This window comes from Bubalus bubalis, chromosome 21 (genome assembly GCF_019923935.1).
Source record: "Bubalus bubalis isolate 160015118507 breed Murrah chromosome 21, NDDB_SH_1, whole genome shotgun sequence".
Lineage (NCBI taxonomy): Eukaryota > Metazoa > Chordata > Mammalia > Artiodactyla > Bovidae > Bubalus > Bubalus bubalis.
Window position 1 is genome coordinate 2,322,355 of NC_059177.1, and position 21,953 is coordinate 2,344,307.

A 21,953-nucleotide genomic window follows, 5' to 3' on the forward strand; every position below is an offset into this window, starting at 1 on the left:
AAGATAACATGAGATAATGAAGGCAAAGATGCTTTGAAAAAGGATAAAGGAGCTTAAGACCAGTAGGTCGAGGAAGTGTCATCAATACGGCTCCATTTGTTGAGAGTCAATGTGCCAGGCACTGGGTAGTTTACATATTTTGCCTCTGATGCTCACAGCAACCTTGCAAAGCATAACTACCTTTGTTTTACAGACAGGAAACTGAGGCTCAGAGACATGCAGAGGCACAGGGGCCCTCTGCCAGTAATCAAGAAAGCCAGTTTTCAAACCCTGTTTTTGCTGGCCCTGAAGTCACTTCCTCAAGCTGTCATTCAGAGGCTGCCCCAGAGATTCTAATGTAACTGGTCTGTAGGGAGGCTTGGCCTTTTGGATTTTTGAAAGATCCTGATGATTTAACAGAATCAGTGCTAGAATACCACTAAGCTAACTACCTATAAAGAAACTAGTGACTAAATCACAAATGAGAATGTTTGTAATAGAGTTATACACAATCAAAAGTGCATCATTCTAGCCAAACCAATACAGAGAAATTGTCATCAACTCTGAGTATGACTTCAGATATCCCTGGATATATATACAGCATGGCCTACTTATTGCAGTGTGTTACAAATATTTGATGAATATATAAAGGGATTCATTCAATGGTGGGTGAATCAAGGAAGAAACAAAAGAATAACACAGTTGAGCATCTGGAAAGGTGCATCCTGTTTGCTTTTATTTATTTTTAATGTTTTTGCACATGGGCAAAATGAGAAGATCCATGGACTCGAATTCAAGAGAATTGTGTGTTTTTTTATATGATCTTTGCAACAATGCAAAATGAATTTTTACTTTTTAAAATTAATGTTTATTGAACTATAGTTGCTTTACAATGCTTTGAAGAGAATCATATCTGAATATGTACTGTGGAAAGTCAGATAAGCTCTCTGAAACTCAGTTTTATTATTTATCAAAACGGGGAGATGGTCCTGTGGCTTTGTGATCACAAACAAGCCCAGCATCTGTAAAAATAGACCTTCTAATTAGTAAAGTGCTGTATTAATGCAAAGGAATATTTTTATTTTTATTATGCAAGCAAGAGAAACCTAAGAAGTGTAAGTTTGGTCAGCAGTTCTCAAAATTTAGCATATATCAGAATCCTCTGGCAGAAACAAACACAACATTTTAAATCAATTATACTCTAATGAAAACGAGGGGGAAAAATCCTCTGAAGAACTGGTAAACGTGAGTCTGGGCCCCACTCAGATCCTGAGTCAGCACATCTGGAGACTGCATGTATGTAGCTCTGACTTAGACAAGATTACCATGTGATGCTTAACCAACAACATACTTTGCTTCCCTTTTCCATCTCCCAAGGCATCTCACCTCCTCCTTTAATTTCCCTTATTTCTCCAAGCCTCAGAACCAGATTACTAGAAAGAAAAAAAGAAAAGCCTCATTCATTCATATTTGTGAATAAATTGACATATTTTACTGCATCTTGTAATATTAGAATCTTAAGGCATATTATGGAACAGAAACTTGTTCATCTCTTTAAAGAGTAACCAGATTTTAACTAGTAAGTATTGTTTCATCATGGAGGGTGTTGGGAGGGAAGGTGAGAGAACAGCTTAGGTTTGAGAATAAGAGCAAAGGGGATGAATGGATCTAGAGATGATCCTATTAAGTGATGTAAGTCAGAAAGAGATAAATATCATATAATATCGCTGGTAGGTGAAATTGAAAATATGGCACAAATGAACCTATCTATGAAGCAGAAACAGACTCACAGACATAGAGAACAGACTTGTGGCTGCCAAGGAGGAAGGGGGGGAGAGAGAGAGAGGGAGTTTGGATTAGCAGATGCAAACGATTATATATAGAACGAAAAACAGCAAGGTCCCACTGTATAGCACAGGGAACTATATTCAATATCCTGTGATAAACCACAATAGAAAAGAATGCTTAATATAATATATATGCATAACGGAATCACTTTGCTGTTTAGCAGAAATTGGCAGAACAGTGTAAATCAACTATACCTCAGTAAAATAAACTTTAAAAAAGAACAAAGGTGGAGAGGAATGGGAAAGAGGGCATGTACAGGAGGCGGACTGAGTACTTCAAAGTTCTGACCAGTGTGAACCCTTGACTGACAGACTAATCTAGGCTCTCAAATGAGTACTCTTCTTGTGTTTGTCTAAAATGAAAGAGAATGAGAAAGTCTGATGGCAATATTTATTGATGGGACCAAAGTTTCAGCATGCTAGGATGATAAGATCCTAATTATAAAAATATTCATTAACTTAAAATAAAAAACTCTGCTGTATAAGAAATAGTCGCATAATTCAAAAGGCATGGGAAATCAGTGAAAATTATGGAAAAGAAGCTCTTGGGATTTGTCACCAAGAACACAAAAACCTGGGGAAAAATCTATCAGAATTAACTTTACTGAAATCTGGGGGTAGCCAGGAGTTTATAGAAAACATTTGAGTACTTAAGCAAGAAAAGACCACCGAAGCATGGCAGGAAATTTTGGCGGCATTTTCGCTTACCTTGGCCCCTTCATTCTCTCAGTGTGGCAGCGCAGTGGTCTTAAAGGCAGCAGCACACATTCTCAGGATGGAAATCAGTCTCAGGGCGAGCAAGAGAAGATCTTGTTCCTGAGGAACTGTGCTTGCTTGTTTGGCCTGGCTGGAGTTTCTCTGGAGAACTTGTGCAAAGGAATCCTTCTTCCCCATACACACACCATTATGTTTTTTGCCTCACTTGGAACTCTACCAGGGCTGATTGGCCACATGGAAGACATCTCTCCAAACACTGAAAGACAAAGAACAAGCCACTGCTGCCGGAAGCAAAAGTAACAGTCTGGAAAACAATAGATACAGAAAAAATATAGGAGGAAAATTTGAGGGGTGATTTTTGAGGGGAACACATTTTTGAAAGGTTCCCATATATACTAGGGAAGCTAGAAAGACATATGTATACCCAGGGCAGACACATGCTCAGAAAAATGCAGAGAAAGTCATATGATTTCATCATGGCTGAGCTTTATGCTAAGTGCAAGCAGGAGGTGAAGGCTAAAGCAGAGTTGAAAAATGGAGTGACTAAGGAAGGAGTGACCCAATAAGAGCCTATCTACAAAAATCTCAAATATTTTCCCTTACTTTTTCAACTTTTTTTCTTTTTTTTTTTTTGGCTTCAGGTATTTAAGGATATGTCTGTCAAACAAACCATTAGCTGAATAGTAAGCTAAAAGAATAGAGAATTCAGAGCTTCCCATGACAAAGAATACATTCTTTACAAAACTAGTTTAGAAAAGTCATTGAGCAAACAACAATCTGTAACCAACAGCAAGCAACAACAACAACAAAAATCCCAGAAAGGGGAGAGACTTTGACTTCCAGAGTAAGCACATGGTAATACTCACAGTGGCCAGTTTTCAATTCAAAATTGTGAGGCATGCACAGAAACAAAGTATGGCCCATTCAAACAAATGAACAAAAAATCAACAGAAAATATATAGGCATTGAGTATACTAGACAAAGACTTTAAAACGGCTGCCTTAAGTATGCTCAAAGGGAACCAAAGATAAAGAATGCAAGGAAACCAGGCAAAAGAAATCTCACCAAATAGAGACTATTGGTAGAGAGATGAAAATTATAAAAAAGACCTGAATAGAAATTTGGGGGTTGAAAAGTACAATAATAGAAATTAAGAATTCATCAGAGAGGTTTAACAACAGATTTTTTTGAGAAGATAGAAAAATTCAGCAAAGTTTAAGACTGCTCAAATGAAACCATCAAGTCTATGGAGCAGAAAGAAAAAAGGAGATGAATAACAACAAGAACAAAACCAGAGCTTCAGGTACCTTAAGGTACTTACTTAAGGACTCCATCAACTCTACCAACACACACATGAGAGTCCCAAAGAGAGAGGAGGCTTCCCTGGTGGCTCTGTGGTAAATAATCCTCCTGCAAGTGTAAGTGATGTGGGTTCAACCTGTGGGTGAGGAAGATCCCCCAGAGAAGGAAAAGACAACCCACTCCAGCATTCTTGCCTGGAAAATCCCATGGAAAGAAGAACCTGGCAGGCTACAGTGCTTGGGGTCACAAAGAGTTGGGCATGACTTAGGGACTGAGCGTATATATATGCAGAGAAAGAGGCAGAAAAAATATTTGAAGAAATATGCTCAAAAATTTCCTAAATTTGATAAAAGACATGAACCAACTATCCAAGAAGTTCAACAAATTTCCAGATACACAAGAACACAAAGAGATCCACACTGAGACACGTATAATCAAATTGTTAAAAGACAAGGATAAATAGAGAACTTTGAAAGCAGTGAGAGGAAAGCAACACTATAAACAAAAGTTTATAAACAAAGTTAATAGTTTTATAGTTGTTTTTTTTTTTTTTCTCAACAGAATCCATAGAGGCAGTGGAACAACATATCTAAAAGTGCTGAAAGGAAAAAAATCTTTCAACCAAGAATTTTATATTTGGCAAAACTACCCTTAATTTCTCTTTAAAAATTAAGGAGAAATTAAGACATTCCAAGAAAAACAAAAGATGAGGGAGTTCGTTGCTAGTAGGCATGCCCTATAAGAAATGCTAAAGAGTCCTTTGGTTGAAATGAAAGGTCATTAGAGGGTACCTCAAAGCCATTTTGGAGAAGGTGATGGCACCCCACTCCAGTACTCTTGCCTGGAAAATCCCATGGACAGAGGAGCCTGGTGGGCTGCAGTCCATGGGGTCGCTAAGAGTTGGACATGACTGAGTAAATTCCCTTTCACTTTTCACTTTCATGCATTAGAGAAGGAAATGGCAACCCACTCCAGTGTTCTTGCCTGGAGAATCCCAGGGAAGGGGGAGCCTGGTGGGCTGCCGTCTATGGGGTCGCATAGAGTCAGACACTACTGAAGCAACTTAGCAGAAGCAGCAGCAAAGCCATTTGAAGAAATAAGCACTGGAGAAAGTAGCTACATAGGTAAATATAAAGGCCAGTATTACTTTGTTTTCACTTGTAACACCTATTTTTTAATATATGACTTAAAATTAAAGGTATAATACGATCAGTCAGTTCAGTTCAGTCACTCAGTCGTGTCTGACTCTTTCCGACCTCATGAATCGCAGCACGCCAGGCTTCCCTGTCCATCACCAACTACCGGAGTTCACTCAGACTCACGTCCATCGAGTCAGTGATGCCATCCATCCATCTCATCCTCTGTCATCCCCTTCTCCTCCTGCCCCAAATCCCTCCCAGCATCAGAGTCTTTTCCAATGAGTCAACTCTTCCCATGAGGTGGCCAAAGTACTGGAGTTTCAGCTTTAGCATCATTCCTTCCAAAGAAATCCCAGGGCTGATCTCCTTTAGAATGGATTGGTTGGATCTCCTTGCAGTCCAAGGGACTCTCAAGAGTCTTCTCCAACACCACAGTTCAAAAGTATCAATTCTTTGGCGCTCAGCTTTCTTCACAGTCCAACTCTCACATCCATATATGACTACTGGAAAAACCATAGCCTTGACTAGATGAACCTTTGTTGGCAAAGTAATGTCTTTGCTTTTTAATATGCTGTCTAGGTTGGTCAGAAATTTCCTTCCAAGGAGTAAGCGTCTTTTAATTTCATGGCTGCAATCACCATCTGCAGTGATTTTGGAGCCCCCCAAAATAAAGTTTGACACTGTTTCCACTGTTTCCCCATCTATTTCCCATGAAGTGATGGGACCAGATGCCATGATCTTCATTTTCTGAATGTTGAGCTTTAAGCCAACTTTTTCACTCTCCACTTTCACTTTCATCAAGAGGCTTTTGAGTTCCTCTTCACTTTCTGCTGTAAGGGTGGTGTCATCTGCATATCTGAGGTTATTGATATTTCTCCTGGCAATCTTGATTCTGCCTTGTGCTTCTTCCAGCCCAGCGTTTCTCATGAAGTACTCTGCATATAAGTTAAATAAGCAGGGTGACAATATACAGCCTTGATGTACTCCTTTTCCTATTTGGAACCAGTCTGTTGTTCCATGTCCAGTTCTAACTGTTGCTTCCTGACCTGCTTATAGGTTTCTCAAGAGGCAGGTCAGGTGGTCTGGTATTCCCATCTCTTTCAGAATTTTCCACAGTTTATTGTGATCCACACAGTCAAAGGCTTTGGCATAGTCAATAAAGCAGAAATAGATGTTTTTCTGGAACTCTCTTGCTTTTTCCATGATCCAGCGGATGTTGGCAATTTGATCTCTGGTTCCTCTGCCTTTTCTAAAACCAGCTTGAACATCTGGGAGTTCACAGTTCACGTATTGCTGAAGCCTGGCTTGGAGAATTTTGAGCATTACTTTACTAGCGTGCGAGATGAGTGCAATTGTGCGGTAGTTTGAGCATTCTTTGGCATTGCCTTTCTTTGGGATTGGAATGAAAACTGACCTTTTCCAGTCCTGTGGCCACTGCTGAGTTTTCCAAATTTGCTGGCATATTGAGTGCAGCACATTCATAGCACCATCTTTCAGGATTTGAAATAGCTCAACTGGAATTCCATCACCTCCCCTAGCTTTGTTCGTAGTGATGCTTTCTAAGGCCCACTTGACTTCACACTCCAGGATGTCTGGCTCTAGGTCAGTGATCACACCATCGTGATTATCTGGGTTGTGAAGATCTTTTTTGTATAGTTCTTCTGTGTATTCTTGCCACCTCTTCTTAATATCTTCTGTTTCCGTTAGGTCCATACAATTTCTGTCCTTTATCGAGCCCATCTTTGCATGAAATGTTCCCGTGGTATCTCTAATTTTCTTGAAGAGATCTCTAGTCTTTCCCATTCTGTTGTTTTCCTCTATTTCTTTGCATTGATCACTGAGGAAGGCTTTCTTATCTCTCCTTGCTATTCTTTGGAACTCTATATTCAGATTCTTATATCTTTCCTTTTCTCCTTTGCTTTTTGCTTCTCTTCTTTTCACAGCTATTTGTAAGGCCTCCTCAGACAGCTATTTTGCTTTTTTGCAGTTCTTTCCATGGGGATGGTCTTGATCCCTGTCTCCCGTACAATGTCACAAACCTCCGTCCATAGTTCATCATGTACTCTATCTATCAGATCTAGTCCCTCAAATCTATTTCTCACTTCCACTGTATAATCATAAGGGATTTGATTCAGGTATGATCATTTAGGTCATACCTGAATGGTCTAGTGGTTTTCCCTACTTTCTTCAATTTCAGTTCTGAATTTGGCAATAAGGAGTTCATGATCTGAGCCACAGTCAGCTCCCGGTTTTGTTTTTGTTGACTGTATAGAGCTTCTCCATCTTTGGCTGCAAAGAATATAATCAATCTGATTCGATGTTGACCATCTGGTGATGTCCATGTATAGAGTCTTCTCTTGTGTTGTTGGAAGAGGGTGTTTGCTATGACCAGTGCATTTTCTTGGCTAAACTCTGTTAGCCTTTGCCCTGCTTCATTCCATATTCCAAGGCCAAATTTGCCTGTTACTCCAGGTGTTTCTCAACTTCCTACTTTAGCATTCCAGTCCCCTATAATGAAAAGGACATCTTTTTTGGGCATTAGTTCTAAAAGGTCTTGTAGGTCTTCATAGAACCATTCAACTTCAGCTTCTTCAGCATTACTGGTTGGGGCATAGATTTGGATTACTGTGATATTGAATGGTTTGCCTTGGAAATGAACAGAGATCATTCTGTCATTTTTGAGATTGCATCCAAGTACTGCATTTCAGACTCTTTTGTTAACCATGATGGCTACTCCATTTCTTATAAGGGATTCCTGCCCACAGTAGTAGATATAATGGTCATCTGAGTTAAATTCACCCATTCCAATCCATTTTAGTTTGCTGATTCCTAGAATGTCGACGTTCACTCTTGCCATCTCCTGTTTGACCACTTCCAATTTGCCTTGATTCATGGACCTGACATTCCAGGTTCCTATGCAATATTGCTCTTTACAGCATCAGACATTGCTTTTATCACCAGTCACATCCACAACTGGGTATTGTTTTTGCTTTGGCTCCATCCCTTCAGTCTTTTTGGAGTTATTTCTCCACTGATCTCCAGTAGCATATTGGGCACCTACTGACCTGGGGAGTTCCTCTTTGAGTATCCTATCATTTTGCCTTTTCATACTGCTCATGGGGTTCTCAAGGCAAGAATACTGAAGTGGTTTGCCATTCCCTTCTCCAGTGGACCACATTCTGTCAGACCTCTCCACCATGACCCATCTGTCTTGGGTGGCCCCACAGGGCATGGCTTAGTTTCATTGAGTTAGACCAGGCTGTGGTCCGTGCAATCAGATTGGCTAGTTTTCTGTGATTATGGTTTCAGTGTGTCTGCCCTCTGATGCCCTCTCGCAACACCTACCATCTTACTTGGGTTTCTCTTACCTTGGACGTGGGATATCTCTTCATGGCTGCTCCGGCAAAGTGTAGCTGCTGCTCCTTACCTTGGATGAGGGGTATCTCCTCACCACGGCCCCTCCTGACCTTGAACATGGAATAACTCCTCTAGGCATTCCGGCGCCCAGGTAGCCACCGCTCCTTGGAGGTGGTGTTGCTTCTCCCGGCCGCCGCCCCTGGCCTCAGGGATGGGGCAGCTCCTCCTGGCTGCCGCCCCTTGAGAAAGGAGACCCGTTTGCAAACCCGGAAGCGCCAGCGTGGGTAGATATAATACTATAATTATAAATATGTGTAATGGGAGCACATGTATTTTCTAAGATGCAATTTGCAATAATAACAACAAAAAGGGGAAGGATGGTGATGTATAGGAGTAGAATTTTGTACACTATTGAAGTAAAGTTTGTATTAACACAAACTAGATTGTTATGTTAATTGTAATCCCCAAGATAACCACTGAGGATATAATTTAAAAATATATGAAAAAGTAATGATAAAGGAATCAAAACAGTACACTACCAAATATTATGGAGACTCAGAAAACTATAAGACACTGATGAAATAAATGGAAAATGACACAAACAGATAGAAAGATACACTATATTCTTGGATTGGGACCTAATTAAACTAAAAAGCTTTTGCACAGCAAGGTAAGCCATTGACAAAGCAAAAAGATAACCTACTGAATGGAAGAAAAGATTGACCAATGATATGTCTGATAAGGGGTTAATATCCAAAATATATACACAGTTCATCTAACACAACATCAAAAAAACAAACAACCTGATTAAAAAATTGACAGAAGACCTGACTAGGCATTTTTAATGCCATTAATCAGAGAAATGCCAATCAAAAACCTTAATGAGATGTCACCTCACACCTCTCAGAAGAAAAAAACCACAAACAAAAAATGTTGGCGAGGATGTGGAGAAGAGGGAACCCGCATACACAGATGGTGAGAGTATAAATTGGCATAGCTGCTGTGGAAAACAGTATGGCTATTTCTCAAAAAACTAAAAATAGAACTACCATATGACCCAGCAGTTCCACTCCTGAGTATATATCTGATAAAAAAGAAAACACTAATTCAAAAAGATACATGCAGAGCAATGGTCATAGCAGCATTATTTACAATAGCCAAGATATGGAAACAACTTAAGTGTCTATAAATAGATGAATGGATATGGAAATGTATATATGCACAATGGAATATTATTCAGCCATAAAAAAGAAAGAAATTTTGCTATTTGCAACAACATGGATGGACTTTGTGAAATCAGTCAGTGAAATGAGTCAGATAGAAAAAGATAAATACTATATGATATCATTTATATTTGGAGTCTAAAAAATAAAACAAACTAGTGACTATAACAAAAAGGAAACAGACTCATAGATATAGAGAACAAACTAGTGGTTATCAGTGGAAAGAGGAAAGGGCGAAGGGGAAGGCAGGGGACTTAGAGGTAAAAAATATTATATACAAAATAAATAAGCTACAATGCAGACAATATAGTCAAGATTTTATAATAACCAGATAGAGTATAATGTTTACAAATTGTGAATCACTATACTGTATAATTGTAACTTACAATATTCTACATCAACCATATCTCAATTAAAAAAAAATTTTTTTAATGAAACCAGAAGTTGAATCTTTGTAAAGACTGATAAAATTAACAAAATTAACAATCCTTTAGTCAGACTAAGATAAAAAAAGGATAGAAGATTCAAAATTACTAAAATCAGAAATGAAAATGGGGGCAATACTACCAACCTTACAGAAATAAAAAATAACTAAAAGAGAATAATACAGTGTACATCAGTAATGTACACTGATGTAATAAACAGTAATAAATTACATTACTTAGATGAGGTGGACATATTCCTAGAAACATCAGACTACCAAAACTGACCCAAGGAGAAATACCTATGCAAGAAAGTGATGGAATCAGTAGTCAAAACTTTCCAAAACTCCAAGATCAGATGACTTCATTGGTGAATTACACCAAACATTAATTCTTCTCAAGCTCTTCAAAAAATGGAAGAAGATTTATGTTGGAGAGTGTTTTGCCTATGTTCTCCTCTAGGAGTTTTATAGTTTCTGGTCTTACGTTTAGATCTTTAATCCATTTTGAGTTTATTTTTGTGTATGGTGTTAGAAAGTGTTCTAGTTTCATTCTTTTACAAGTGGTTGACCAGTTTTCCCAGCACCATTTGTTAAAGAGATTGTCTTTTCTCCATTGTATATTCTTGCCTCCTTTGTCAAAGATAAGGTGTCCATAGGTGCGTGGATTTATCTCTGGGCTTTCTATTTTGTTCCATTTATCTTTATTTCTGTCTTTGTGCCAGTACCATACTGTCTTGATGACTGTGGCTTTGTAATAAAGCCTGAAGTCAGGCAGGTTGATTCCTCCAGTTCCATTCTTCTTTCTCAAGATTGCTTTGGCAATTCGAGGTTTTTTGTATTTCCATACAAATTGTGAAATTATTTGTTCTAGCTCTGTGAAAAATACTGTTGGTAGCTTGATAGGGATTGCATGGATTCTATAGATTGCTTTGGGTAGTATACTTATTTTTACTATATTGATTTTTCCGATCCATGAACATGGTACATTTCTCCATCTATTAGTGTCCTCTGATTTCTTTCACCAGTGGTATCCAATCCCATCACTTCATGGGAAATAGATGGGGTAACAGTGGAAACAGTGTCAGACTTTATTTTTCTGGGCTCCAAAATCACTACAGATGGTGACTGCAGCCATGAAATTAAAAGACGCTTACTTCGTGGAAGGGAAGTTATGACCAACCTAGATAGCATATTCAAAAGCAGAGACATTACTTTGCCAACAAAGGTTCGTCTAGTCAAGGCTATGGTTTTTCCTGTGGTCATGTATGGATGTGAGAGTTGGACTGTGAAGAAGGCTGAGTGCCAAAGAATTGATGCTTTTGAACTGTGGTGTTGGAGAAGACTCTTGAGTGTCCCTTGGACTGCAAGGAGATCCAACCAGTCCGTTCTGAAGGAGATCAGCCCTGGGATTTCTTTGGAAGGAATGATGCTAAAGCTGAAACTCCAGTACTTTGGCCACCTCATGGGAAGAGTTGACTCATTGGAAAAGACTCTGATGTTGGGAGGGATTAGGGGCAAGAGGAGAAGGGTACGACAGAGGATGAGATGGCTGAATGGCATCACTGACTTGATGGACATGAGTCTCAGTGAACTCTGGGAGTTGGTGATGGACAGGGAGGCCTGGCATGCTGCAATTAATGGGGTTGCAAAGAGTTGGACACGACTGAGCGACTGATCTGATCTGATCTGATATATAGGTCTTTAGCAGGATCCTCTATGACCCACCTCCCAGAATATTGGAAATAAAGGCAAAAATAAAATAAACCAAAGTAAACAAATTAAATTAAACAAATTTTAATTTAATTAAAATTAAAAGCTTCTGCACAACAAAGGAAACTATAAGCTAGGTGAAAAGACAGCCTTCAGAATGGGAGAAAATAATAGCAAATGAAGCAACTGACAAACAACTAATCTCAAAAATATACAAGCAACTCCTGCAGCTCAATTCCAGAAAAATAAATGACCCAATCAAAAAATGGGCCAAAGAACTAAATAGACATCTCTCCAAAGAAGACATACAGATGGCTAACAAACACATGAAAAGATGCTCAACATCACTCATTATCAGAGGAATGCGAATCAAAACCACAATGAGGTACCATTTCACGCCAGTCAGAATGGCTGTGATCCAAAAGTCTAGAAGCAATAAATGCTGGAGAGGGTGTGGAGGAAAGGGAACCCTCTTACACTGTTGGTGGGAATGCAAACTAGTACAGCCTCTATGGAGAACAGTGTGGAGATTCCTTAAAAAACTGGAAATAGAACTGCCTTATGACCCAGCAATCCGACTATGGGGCATACACATTGAGGAAACCAGAATTGAAAGAGACACGTGTACCCCAATGTTCATCGCAGCACTGTTTAGAATAGTCAGGACATAGACGCAACCTAGATGTCCATCACCAGATGAATGGATAAGAAAGTTGTGGTACATATACACAATGGAGTATTACTCAGCCATTAAAAAGAATACATTTGAATCAGTTCTAATGAGGTGGATGAAACTGGAGCCTATTATACAGAGTGAAGTAAGCCAGAAAGAAAAACACCAATACAGTATACTAAATGCATATATATGGAATCTAGAATGATGGTAATGATAACCCTGTATGCGAGACAGCAAAAGAGACACAGATGTATAGAACAGTCTTTTGGACTCTGTGGGGGAGGGAGAGGGTGGGATGATTTGGGAGAATGGCATTGAAACATGTATAATATCATATATGAAATGAATCGCCAGTCCAGGTTCGATGCATGATACAGGATGCTTGGGGCTGGTGCACTGGGGTAACCCAGAGGGATGGTATGGGGAGGGAGGTGGGAGGGGGGTTCAGGATGGGGAACACGTGTACACCCATGACAGATTCATGTTGATTTATGGAAAAACAAATACAATATTGTAAAGTAATTAGCCTCCAATTAAAATAAACAAATTTAAATTAAAAAAAAAAAAATGGAAGAAGAGAAAATTCTAACTTATTCTATGAGGCCAACATTACCCTGATACTAAACCCAGACAAAGATATCATACGGAAAAAGAACTGACCAATATCCCTTATGAATATAGGTGCAAAGGCTCAAAAAATACTACCAAACTGAATCCAGTTCAGTTCAGTTCAGTCACTCAGTCAGTGTCTGACTCTTTATGACCCCATGGACTGCATCATGCCAGGCCTACCTGTCCAACACCAACTCCTAGAGTTTACTCAGATTCATATCCATTGAGTTGGTAATGCCATGCAACCATCTCATTCTCTGTCATCCCCTTCTCCTCCAAACTTTACTCTTTCCCAGCATCAGGGTATTTTCAAACGACTAAGTTCTTCACATCCTGTGGCTGAAGTATGGGAGTTTCAACTTTAGCATCAGTCCTTCCAATGAATATTCAGGACTGATGTCCTTTGGGATGGACTGGTTGGATCTCCTTGCAGTCCAAGGGACTCTCAAGAGTCTTCTTCAACATCACAGTTCAAAAGCATCGATTGTTCAGTGCTCAGCTTTCTTTATAGTCCAACTCTCACATCCATACATGACTACTGAAAGAACCATAGATTTTACTAGATGAACATTTGTTGGCAAAGTAATGTCTCTACTTTTTAAAATGCTGTCTAGGTAGGTCATAGCTTTTCTTCCAAGGAGCAAACGTCTTTTAATTTCATGGCTGCAGTCACCATCTGTAGTGATTTCGGAGCCCCAAAATATAAAGTCTTTCACTGTTTCTATTGTTTCCCCATCTATTTGCCATGAAGTGATCGGATCAGATGCCATGATCTTTGTTTTCTGAATGTTGATTTTTAAGCCAAATTTTTCACTCTCCTTTTTCACTTTCATCAAGAGGCTCTTTAGTTCTTCTTTGCTTTCTGCCATAAGGGTGGTATCATCTGCATATCTGAGGTTATTGATATTTCTCCCAGCAATCTTGATTCCAGCTTGTGCTTCATCCAGCCCAGCGTTTCTCATGATGTACTCTGCATATAAGTTAAATAAGCAGGGTGACAATATACAGCCTTGACGTACTCCTTTCCCGATTTGGAACCAGTCTGTTGTTCCATGTCCAGTTCTAACTGTTGCTTCCTGACCTGCATATAGATTTCTCAGGAGACAGATCAGGTGGTCTGGTATTCCTATCTCTTTAAGAATTTTCCACAGTTTATTGTGATCCACACAGTCAAAGGCTTTGGCATAGTCCATAAAATAGAAGCAGATGCTTTTCTGGAACTCTCTTGTTTTTTTTGATGATCCAATGGATGTTGGCAATTTGATCTCTGGTTCCTCTGCCTTTTCTAAATCCAGCTTGAACATCTGGAAGTTCACTGTTCACATACTGTTGAAGCCTGGCTTGGAGAATTTTGAGCATCACTTTGCTAGTGTGTGAGATGAGTGCAATTGTGTGGTAGTTTGAGCATTCTTTGGCATTGCCTTTCTTTGGGACTGGAATGAAAACTGACCTTTTCCAGTCCTGTGGCCACTGCTGAGTTTTCCAAATTTGCTGGCATATTAAGTGCAGCACTTTCACAGCACCATCTTCTAGGATTTGAAATATCTCAACTGGAATTCCTTCACCCCCACTAGCTTTGTTCATAGTAATGTTTCCTAAGGCCCACTTGACTTCACACTCCAGGATGTCTGGCTCTAGGTCAGTGATCACACCATCATGATTATCTGGGTAGTGAAGATCTTTTTTGTACGGTTCTTCTGTGTATTCTTGCCACCTCTTCATAATATATTCCACTTCTGTTAGGTCCCTACCATTTCTGTCCTTTATTGAGCCCATCTTTGCATGAAATGTACCCTTGGCATCTCTGATTTTCTTGAAGATATCTCTAGTCTTTCCCATTCTGTTGTTTTCCTCTATTTCTTTGCATTGATCACTGAGGAAGGCTCTCTTATCTCTCCTTGCTATTCTTTGGAACTCTGTATTCAAATGGGTATATCTTTCCTTTTCTCCTTTGCCTTTCACTTCTCTTCTTTTCTCAGCTATTTGTAAGGCCTTCTCAGACAACCATTTTTGCCTTTTTGAACTTCTTTTTCTTGGGGATGGTCTTGATCCCTGCTTCCTGTACAATGTCACGAACCTCCATTCATACTTCTTCAGGCACTCTGTCTATCATATCTAATCCCTTGAATCTATTTCTCACTTCTACTGTATAATCATAAGGGGTTTGATTTAGGTCATACCTTGGACTGTGAAGAAAGCTGAGCACCGAAGAATTGATGCTTTTGAACTGTGTTGTTGGAGAACACTCTTGAGAGTCCCTTGGACTGCAAGGAGATCCAACCAGTCCATTCTGAAGGAGATCAGCCCTGGGATTTCTTTGGAAGGAATGATGCTAAAGCTGAAACTCCAATACTTTGGCCACCTCATGCGAAGAGTTGACTCATTGGAAAAGACTCTGATGCTGAGAGGGATTGGGGGCGAGAGGAGAAGGGGACGACAGAGGATGAGAAGGCTGGATGGCATCACTGACTCGATGGACATGAGTCTGAGTGAACTCTGGGAGTTGGTGATGGACAGGGAGGCCTGGCATGCTGCGATTAATGGGGTTGCAAAGAGTCAGACATGACTGAGCGATTGAACTGAACTGAACTGAATTATCAAGTGGTTTTCCTTACTTTCTTCAATTTAAGTCTGAATTTGGCAATAAGGAGTTCATGATCTAAGCCACAGGCAGCTCCTGGCCTTGTTTTTGCTGACTGTATAGAGCTTCTCCATCTTTGGCTGCAAAGAATATAATCAATCTGATTTCAGTATTGACCATCTGGTGATGTCCATGTGTAGAGTCTTCTCTTGTGTTGTTGGGAGAGGGTGTTTGCTATGACCAGTGCATTTTCTTGGCAAAACTCTATTAGCCTTTGTTCTGCTTCATTCTGTACTCCAAGGCCAAATTTGCCTGTTATTCTAGGTATTTATTGACTTCCAACTTTTGCATCTGGTCCACTATAATGAAAAGGACATTTTTTTGGGGTGTTAGGTCTAGAAGGTCTTGTAGGTCTTCATAGAACCATTCAACTTCACCTTCTTCAGCATTATTGGTCAGGGCATAGACTTGGATTACTGTGATATTGAATGGTTTGCCTTGGAAATGAACAGAGATCATTCTGTCGTTTTTGAGATTGCATCCAAGTACTGCATTTTGGACCCTTGTTGATTATGATGGCTACTCCATTTCTTCTAAGGGATTCTTGCCCACAGTGGTTGATATAATGGTCATCTGAGTTAAATTAACCCATTCCAGTCTATTTTAGTTCACTGATTCCTAAATTGTCAATGTTCACTCTTGCCATCTCCTATTTGACCACTTCCAATTTGCCCTAATTTGTGGACCTAACATTCCACGAGATCCAACCAGTCCATTCTAAAGGAGATCAGTCCTGGGGGTTCTTTGGAAGGACTGATGTTAAAGCTGAAACTCCAGTACTTTGGCCACCTCATGTGAAGAGTTGACTCATTGGAAAAGACTCTGATGCTCGGAGTGACTGGGGGCCGGAGAAGAAGGGGACAACAGAGGATGAGATAGCTGGATGGCATCACCGACTCAATGGACATGAGTTTGAGTGAACTCCGGGAGTTTGTGATGGACAGGGAGGCCTGGTGTGCTGCGATTCATGGGGTTGCAAAGAGTCGGACACGACTGAGTGACTGAACTGAACTGAACTGATGCAATTTTGTTCTTTATAGCATTGGACTTTACTACCATCACCAGTCACAACCACACCTGGGTGTTGTTTTTGCTTTGGCTCCGTCTCTTCATTCTTTCTGGAGTTAATTTCTCCACTGATCTCCAGTAGCATATTGGACACCTACCGACCTGGGGACTTCATCTTTCAGTGTCCTATCTTTTTGCCTTTTCCTACTGTTGGTGGGTTCTCAAGGCAAGAATACTGAAGCAGTTTGCCATTCCCTTCTGCAGTGGACCACGTTTTGTCAGAAATGTCCACCATGACCTGTCCCTCTTGGTGGCCCTACACAGCATGGCTCATAGTTTCATTGAGCCAGACAAGGCTGTGGTCCATGTGGTCAGATTGGTTAGTTTTCTGTGATTTTGGTTTTCAGTCTGTCTGCCCTCTGATGGAGAAGGATAAGACACTTATGGAAACTGAATCCAGTAACATGCTAAAAGGATTGTACACCATGGCCAACCTGGATTTATCCCACAATGCAAGCGTGGTTCCACATATGAAAATTAATCAATGTAATTCATTAATAAATTTAATTAATCAAATTATGGAAACACACACAAACAAAATCATCCTAATTGAAGCAGAAAAAGCTTTTGATGAAACTGAAAACCCCTTCATGACGATAACACTCAACAACTCAGAAATAGTAGAGAATTTCCTCAAAATAAAAAAAAAGGTATATATAAAAAACCCACAGCTAACATAATCAATGATAAAAAGCTGGAAAATGTCCCCCATTTAGATCAAGACATTAATGTTCACTCTTACCACTTCTATTAAACATGAAAATGAAAGTTCTAGCCAGAACAATTAGACAAGAAAAAGATATACAAGGCATCTAAATAAGAAAGGAAGAGGTTTAGCTGTCCCTGTTCAGAGCTCACATGATCTTATATTTAGAAAAATCCTAAAAATTTCATTTAAAAATTATTAAAGATAATAAATTTGGCACGAAACAAGGTCAATACAGAAAAATCAGTTGTATGCTAGCAATGAACAATCTAATAATGAAATTTAAAAATTCTATTTACAGAGCATCAAAACTAATAAAATACTTAAGAATAAATTAACAAAGAGACAAATCATTATACACTGAAAACTATAAAGAACATTACTAAACATTACTTTAATGTTACTAAAAGAAATTTAATAACATTACTAAAAGAAATTTAAGAGGATCTAAGTAAGCAGACATTTGCTATTCATGGATTGGAAGACTTACTATTGTTAAGATGGCAGTACTCACCAAAGTGCTGTACAGAATCAGTGTGATCTCTATCAATATCCCAGTTTCTCTTGCAGAAATAGAAATGCTGATCCTAAGATATATGGAATTGCAAGGAGCCCCAAATATCCAAACAAGACCTTGTAAAAGAACAAAGTTGGAGAACTAGCATTTTCTGACCTCAAAACTTATTACAAAGCTATTCCTAGGATAAAAATATACATAAGGGATCAATGGAATAGTACTGAGAGTCCATAAATAAAATCAAGTATCTATGATCCATTGATTTCCATCAAGGGTGATAGAACCATTCAATAGGGGAAAGAACAGTCTCTTTAACAAATGGTGCTGAGAACTAGATAACCACATGCAAATGAATGAAATTGAATCCTCACGTAATTATATAAAAAATAAACTCAAAATCAAAGAACTAAGGATGAAAAACCCAAACTGTAAAACTCAGGAGTAACTTTCATTACCATGGATTTGGCAATGCATTCTTAGAAATGACATCAAAAGCACAAGTAACAAAAGAAAAAAAGATAGGTATACTGGACTTCATTAAGATAAAAACATTTTGTATGCCAAAGAATACTATCAAAAGAGTGAAGAAACCCACAAAATGAGAGAAAATACTTGCAAACCATATATCTGGTAAGAGTCAAGTATCTGGAATATATAAAGAACTCCTAAAATTCAGCAATAAAAGGACAACAAAATTTAAAGTGTGCAAAAGAATTTAGATAGACATTTCTCCAAAGCAGGCATATAAATGGTCAACAAGTACATGAAAAGATACTCAACATAGTCATTAGGGAAATGCAAATCAGAACAATGAGATACCTCTTCAAACTCAATAGGATGGCTATAATTTCTTTTTTTAAAGGAAGTTAGCAAGTGTTGGCCAGGATGTAAAAGAACTTTGCTGGTGGGAATGAAAAATGATGTAGCCTCTATGGAAAGTAGCTTGTGGTTCCTCAGCAAGTTTAACAGAATTTCTATATGATCCAGAAATTCTACTCCCAGGAATAAAGAAATGGAAAGTAAGTGTTCAAACAAAAACTTATATATGAAATTCATAGCAGCAAGATACTCAGCCATAAAAAGAAATGAAGTACTGATGCATGCTACAAGGTAGATAAACCTTGAAAACATTAAGGAAGCCAAACCCAAAAGCCCACACAGTATAGGAGTTCATTTAAATGAACTGTCCAGAATAGGCAAATTCAGAGATAGAAAACAGATTTGTGGTTTCCAGGGAAAGGCGGTAGGTATGGGGCTTTCTAGTGGGGAAATACAAGTTTTAGAACTTGTATGACAGTTGTAAATACCATGAATGAACTTAATGTCATTGAACTGCATTTTTAAAAGGGGTAAAGTGGTAAATTTATGCTATGGGTATTTTACCACCAAAAAGGAATCAAATATGAAAACGTACATTGAGAGAAATGCTTTCGTCTCATGTCTATTCCCTCCACCTGATTCCCTGTTCTACCCTGATTCCTTAGGAGTAAACACTATAAAATTTTATTGTTTACTTTTTCCTTACATATTTATGAAATACAAGCACATACACACATGTATTCTTATAGATATCTTCCCCCCCAATAAAACCAACCATATTTTATATACTAATCTTAACTTTGTCTTTGTCAGTTAACAATATGTATACCCTGGAGATCTCCTGAGATCAACACATAGAGATGTTCCTCCTCTTTTACAGCTGCAGGCCCACCACTATGAAAGCACTCATTGCTCTAAAGCCCACTGAATATCACTCAACCTCTGAAAAAGAATTATTACCCTTTTGATAGAGATGTTAGCTAAGGCTATGGTGGTAATCATTTTGCAATATGTAAGCGAATCAAATCAACACCTGAAAGTTACACAAAGTTATATGTCAATTATATATCAATAAAACTGGGAAAAAATGAAAGGCAAGTTCAGCACTTTTCCTCCCTTTATTTCCAATCTTAATAATTAGATCTGCTTTTCATCAAAAGCCTAAAAGATCCAAATGACCCAAAGCAAAATCCCCTACCAGGATGCAAAAGCAAGGTGATTAATTTCCTTGGGCTCTTCCTCATCTACGCGTTTCCCATGGCCTTCTCCTCACTACAGGAGCTATTGGGGATTGGTGATAGTGGTTGAGATTCTGCAGGATAGGAACCCTAACCCTTGCCGTTTTAGCATTTTATCCATATGGGAAAGTGAGTAGGAAGAGAGGGCAAGAAATGGGACATCTACTCCTAGACTTCAGAATTTGTCATAGGATTCTCCAAACCCCAATCTTTGAATCTTAATCTTGAAGGCATCAAGAAAAGGGGTCAATCTTCATGGGATCCCAAGCATTTCCAATGGCTTCTCTCTTGCAAGCATCAAAGGAAACCAGTGATTCTCAGCTGCTTTTCTAATTCAAATCAGAAAAGAAAGCGGTTAGTACCTTGCTGAAATAAACCCAATCGAACTCCAGATTTCAGCTACCATGAAAGAAATTATTTTCCTCACCCGTGTACTTAACACAATGGGTGAACAAGTGAGGAGGAAAGGACTTTGCACAAGGTGCCATGGTTAGTCTCCTGACTCAGCACATTCTATGCTGTAGATGCACTCCACCTACAAGTCAGTTTCTGCTCATTTCCCATGGCTGCCTGCTGGGCTGAAGCAAAAGCAGGTCTGCCACAGCGGCCTGGCTCCATCCTGCTATTCCTTCCACAGTGGGGTCCACTCCACCTCCTCGTGGTCCATAATCCCTCTCACACTGGGTTCTGTCTCTGCGGCCTCCCCCACAGGGCTGCATCCACAGCGCCGACTTGAACGAAGGCTCTTCATTGCTTTTGCGTGATTTCTCATGGGTGTGTACCATGTGTGGAAATGCATCCCACGTTCACTGAAGGCCAGCTTCTTCTCCTGCGACCACTTCTGTTCTTCCTAGGCCAGTAGCTCTAAAGGCAGCTATGCAAGCGACGGCTAGGACCTGGCCACACTCGGGAGGTGGGCGTAGCATTTCTCTCTGCTGCTTCTCTTCCTGCAGGCCGTGGCCACCCCGGGCCTTGAGCCTCTGCGTGTGTGTGACTTCCTCTATCTTGAGGCTGAAGAAGTCAAAGGCAGGTTGAACGGGGAGGCAGGGAGAAGGCCAGAGGGCTGGTGCTGGGGGGACAAGTGTGCCGGGGTGCTCAGCAGTGGCTTCTTGGGGGCCCCAGGCTCCAGGCCTGGGTTGGGGGCTCTGCTCAGTACATAGAACTCTCTAGGCACCCCCTGAAGGGTGGGGTAGAGATGTATGTCTAGTCGATTAGATAGGTTGATAAATAGATCAATGAATAGGTATTTGGGATATACATATATGGGATCACCTGGACTTGTCTGTAGAATCAAATGAGAAGACTTATTTTCTCTGGTAGTGGTTGATTACTACATTGTTTTCTTAAAAAGGCTAGTTTTGAGTTAACTATAATTTTTTTTTCTGTTAATGATGCTACCGTGTTGCTAACAAGATTCTAAATTTTAAAAAGAAAACAAAATCAATCCAGAAAGAGAGAGAGATTTTAAGGAATTGGCCTACCTGATTGCAGTATTTGGCGAGTCTGAAATCTGCAGTGCAGGTTGGCAGGTTAGAAGCTGTAGATTTAAGGCAGAATTTCTTCTTCTCCAGGAAGCCTCAGTTTTTGCTCTGAAGGCTTTCAACTGATTGGATGAAGCCCACCTACATTATCGAGGGGTAACTTCTTCACTTAAAGTCAACAGAATATAGATGTTAACCACATCTACAAAAATACCTTCACAGCAGCACCCAGGTTAGCGTTTGATTAAATAAGTGCATATTGTAGCCTAACCAAGTTGACACGTAAGATTAAGCATCACACCTTGTCATCTGATTTATAAATACCCCAAAGGCTGGGACGGCAGCTGCGTGGAGGACTTGCTGTGCCCTGCTGCTGTCAATCTACCTCAATTGTTTCTGGCCCACGTGCCTTCTTTCTTCTGGAGACATCTGCTATCTTTCAAAGTTCCAATCTGCTTTCATTTTTAGTTCAAGGTCTTTTCTTCCTGGTCTATGCA

The 21,953-nt window shown here is 39.6% G+C and overlaps 1 long non-coding RNA gene across 1 annotated transcript; it reads right to left on the reverse strand.

Moving 5' to 3' along the window:
• Window positions 1-568: 568 nt before the first annotated feature.
• Window positions 569-21,725, reverse strand: LOC112581191. The gene is made up of 5 exons (XR_003105666.3): window positions 21,457-21,725; window positions 17,916-18,034; window positions 2,535-2,799; window positions 1,366-1,412; window positions 569-1,001 (listed from the first exon to the last, which is right to left on the reverse strand). It is a non-coding gene; the product is annotated as an uncharacterized LOC112581191 (long non-coding RNA).
• Between the last annotated feature and the right edge of the window lie 228 nt (window positions 21,726-21,953).